The 4,758-nt window shown below is 38.7% G+C and overlaps 1 pseudogene; it reads right to left on the reverse strand.

Annotated features, from left to right (window-relative positions):
- Positions 1-209: 209 nt before the first annotated feature.
- Positions 210-964, reverse strand: LOC136128252 (large ribosomal subunit protein uL30-like; annotated as a pseudogene).
- Between the last annotated feature and the right edge of the window lie 3,794 nt (positions 965-4,758).

Genomic DNA, 4,758 nt, shown 5'->3' on the forward strand with positions numbered 1-4,758 from the left:
GGGATGTGAAGTGCCATTTCACTGCGGTTTGACTGGCGTTTCCCTGACGGATAATGACACCGAGCACGTTTTCATGAGGTTATTAGCCAGTTTTTGGAGAAAGGTCTATTCAGATCCTTTGCCCATTTTAATTTATTTTTATTTTCCAATTTGAAAGCAGTCACTGTTTATTAACTGACCAGATTACAAAAATAATCATGGCAGATACCTTAGTTCATCCTTCTAATAAGCCTGTTGATCTGGTCTTCCCTGTTGCCAGCATCTCCACCTTCTACCAAATGGGCAGTCTTTTTCTTCATTCTGCTTCGTGGAGAAGACAATTTAAAGGACCACAGCAAGTTGTCTGCTTCTTTGAAATATTTTCCAATGGTATAGATCTCATGAATCAGATCTTTCCTGCAGATGGTGCCATACTTGCCAAGAGATGGAGCCACCAAGGTGTCATCTATCAGGGCACTTCGCTTCTGTTGAGTTTGCCATAACCACGCTTGTAGGTCAGTTCACTTACTGACTTCAGGTTTGGGTGCCCCCCCGCAATGTACGGCTCCACAATTCTCAGCATGTTCATTAACATTCTGAGAATTCATAACGATGCCATTGAGCTTCACAAAGGTGCCACTGAAGATCTGATGGAGGCTAAGAAGCTGCAACACTTTTCGAACCTTTGGGCTCACACCATTGACCCCTCTGATCCTGATGACAAATGCCAACTTGGGTTCCGCAGGTACATAGAAGTTGCCGGCTTTTCTTGCCATCCTAGCCATTTGAATTTCTGTTCTGTACATCCGCCTGTATTCCTTGTAATAGTGATTAGCTTCTTCATAGATAAGCTTCCTCCTTGCCTTTCGAAGCATCTTTGGGCAAACTTCTTTCTCAGGCACTTGATCTTAAGCTCTGCAAAATTCTTTTGCTTTTTCTTAAGGGTTTCTGGCACAGCAGGAGCCTTCTTCTTCTTCTCTTCTGCACCCTCCGTGGTTCCAGCTGGGAAAGAGCTGCCCATTTTTAAATTGGGTTATTCATGTTTTTTAAATTATTGAGTTATAAGAATTTTTTATACAGTCTGGATACAAGTCCTTCAGATACAGGATTTGCAAATATTTCTCCCATTTGGTGGGTTGTCCTTATGTTTTCTTGATGGTGTCTGTTAAAGCATAAAAAGTCTTAATTTTGATGAAGTCCAATTTATGTTTTTCTTTTGTTACTTGTGCTTTTGGTGTCGTATCTAAAAATTATTGCCTAATCCAAGGTCATGAAGGTATTTTCAGGTTTGTTTTCTTTTGAGTCTTATGGTTTTAACTCTTACAGTTAGGTTTATGATCCTTAAAGTTAATTTCTGTATATGGTGTGAGGAAGGAGTCTACTTTCATTCTCTTGCCAGTGGCAGTCCAGTTGTCCTAGCACCATATGTTGAAAGACGATTCTTTCTCCATTGAATTATCTTGGCACCCTGTCAGAATTCATTTGACCAAAAAGGTGAAGTACTGGCTTCTCAATTATATCTCATTGTTCTATATGTCTAATTCTAAAAATTCGTTTGTTGATTTGCAGTATTAATTCCAAAGGTTTGACATGGTGGGAAAGTAAGAAATTTCTCAGGATGGTGGAGTTGGAAGGTAATATTGCTTGGTGGCCAAGCTAAGATTTGTGAAGAATCAAACCAGTGTCCTGTTCTTTGCTCTACATCAAAGTAAACTGTTGACAGGCAATGTTTTTACACAGGGTAATGGTTTCTTGGGCGGAGACTGAATAAGCTATTATATTGTATTTCTGTAGATATTTGGGTAGGCCTCATGTGGTTAGGAAGATTTTTTGGGTAAGGTTATGTGTGCCTCAGAACCAAGGAAACATGGAACAGCTGGGCCTCAGGAAGTCAAAGAGTCGTGACAGGGCTGTTCGTTGTACAAACTGCAGTTGGAAGGCCTTTTCTTTTTTTTTGGCCGCACCGCACAGTTTGTGGGATCTTAGTTCCCCAACCAGGGATCGAACCTGGGCCCTTGGCAGTGGAAGCGCAGAGTCCTAACCATTGGACCGCTGGGGAAGTCCCTCTGGTCTCCCTTTTGATTGGTTTATTTTTCATTACCTCGAAGCTTCTCAGTTTTTCTTCTTTTTCCTTTAACAACCCCAATTTTGGACTTAAATGAATGATAAGTAAATTTCTGTCATGTTTGCATAGTTATACTTTTGTTTTTATTGAGGTATAAGTGACATATGACATTAGTTTCAGGTATACAACATAACGGTTTGATATTTGTATATACTGTGAGATGATCACCACAGTAAGTCTAGTTAATATCTGTCAACATAAACAGCTAAAAAAATTTTTTCTGTGATGAGAATTTGAGCTTTACTCTCTTAGCGATTTTCCAATCTCTAATGCAGTATTATCAACTACAGTCCCCACACAGCACATTGCCTCCTGTGACTTATTTATTTGGTACCTGGGTCTATGCCTTTCAACCCCCATTACCTGTTCTGTCCGGCCCCCATTTCCATTTCTGGCAACCACCCATCTGTTCTCTGTTTCTTTGAGCTTGTTTGTGTGTGTGTGTTTTGTTTAGATTCCACATATAAGTGAGATCATAAAACATTTGTCTTTCTCTGTTTGACTTACTTCATTTAGCTTAATGCCCTCAGACTCCATCTGTGTTGTCACAAATAGCAAGATTTCATTATTTTTTTATGACTGAATAATATTTACATCACATGTTCTTCATCCATTCATCCATCAGTGGGAACTTAGATGTTTCCATACCTTGGCTATTATAAATAATGCTGCAATGAACATGAGGGTGCATGTATCTTTTTGAGTTAGTGTTTTCAGTTTCTTTCGATAAATACTAAAAGTGGAATTGCTGGGTCATATGGTAGTTCTAGTTTCAGTTTTTAGAGGAACTTCCATACTGTTTTCCATAGTGGCTGCACCAATTTACGTTCCCACCAACAGTGTATAAGGATTCCCCCAGTACCTGTTATTTCTTGTCTTTTTGATGATAGCCATTCTAACAGGTGTGAGGTGATATTTTATTTTAGCTTTGCTTGCATTTCCCTGATGATTAGTGATGTTGGATGTTGAGCACATTTTCATGTACCTGTTGGCCACCTGTATGGCCATCTTTGGAAAAATGTCTACTTAGATCTTCTGTCCATTTTTTAATCAGATTGTTTGGAGCTTTTGTTTGTTTTTTGCTATTGAGTTGTATGAATTCTTTATACATTTTGGATATTAACACCTTATCAGATATATGACTTGCAAATATTTTCTCCCATTCAGCAGCCTGCCTTTTCATTTTGTTGAAGGTTTCCTTTCCTGTGCAGAAGCTCTTTAGTTTGAGGTAGTCCCACTTGTTTATTTTTGCTTTTATTGCCTTTGCTTTTGGTGTCAGATTAAAAAAATCATCACCAAGACTGATGTCAAGGAGCTGACTGCTTATGCTTTCTTCTAGGAATTCTATGGTCTCAGGTCTTACATTCAGATCCTTAATCTGTTTTGAGTTAATTTTTGTGTATGGTAATTTTTGTATATGGTATAAGATACTGGTCCAGTTTCATTCTTTTGCATGTAGCTGGTCAGTTTTCCCAACACCATTTATTGAAGAGACTGTCCATTACCGATTGTACATTCTTGACTTCTTTGTTGTAAGTTGATTGACCATATATGTGTGGGTTTATTTCTGGGCTCTCTATTCTGTTCCCTCGTTCTATGTGTCTGTTTTTATGCTAACCATACTGTTTTGATTACTACAGATTTGTAATATAGTTTCAAATCAGAGAGCAGGATGCCTCCAGTGTTGTTCTTCTTTCTCATGATTCCTTTGGCTATTTGGGGTCTTTTGTGGTTCCATACAATTTTAAGGATTGTTCTATTTCTGTGAAAAATGCCATTGGAATTTTATTTGGGATTGCATTGAATCTGTAGATTGCTTTGTGTAGTATGTTTTTGGTGTACAGGTCTTTCACGCCCTTGGTTAAATTTATGCCTAGATATTTTATTCTTTTTGATGCAATTTTATTTTATTTTTTAAAATTAATTAATTTATTTTTGGCTGTGTTGGGTCTTCGTTTCTGTGCGAGGGCTTTCTCTAGTTGCGGCAAGCGGGGGCCACTCTTCATTGCGGTGTGTGGGACTCTCACTATCGCAGCCTCTCTTGCTGTGGAGCACAGGCTCCAGACGTGTAGGCTCAGTAGTTGTAGCTCACAGGCCTAGTTGCTCTGCGGCATGTGGGATCTTCCCAGACCAGGGCTTAAACCCGTATCCCCTGCATTGGCAGGCAGATTCTCAACCACTGTGCCACCAGGGAAGCCCTGATGCAATTTTAAATGGGATTATTTTCTTACTTTCTCTTTCTGATAGTTTGTTGTCAGTGTATAGAAATTTTTGTATCTTGATTTTGTATCCTGCAATTTATTAGTTCTAACAGGTTTTTTGGTGGAATCTTTAGGGTTTTCTATATATAATATCATGTCATTTGCAAATAGTGACAGTTTTACTTCTTCCTTTTTGATACAGATTGCTTTTTATTTCCTTTTCTTGACCAGTTGCTCTGGCTAGGACTTCTAGTACTATGTCAAATAAAAGTGCCAAGAGTGGGTATCTTCTTGTTCCTGAAAGCTTTTCACCATTCAATTTGATGTTAGCTGTGGGCTTGTCATATATGTTCTTTATTACACTGAGTAATGGTCCCTCTATACCCACTTTGTTTTTTTTTTAATTAATTAATTTATTTTTGGCTGCATTGGGCCTTCGTTGCTGCACGTGGG

This window comes from Phocoena phocoena, chromosome 9 (genome assembly GCF_963924675.1).
Source record: "Phocoena phocoena chromosome 9, mPhoPho1.1, whole genome shotgun sequence".
NCBI lineage: Eukaryota > Metazoa > Chordata > Mammalia > Artiodactyla > Phocoenidae > Phocoena > Phocoena phocoena.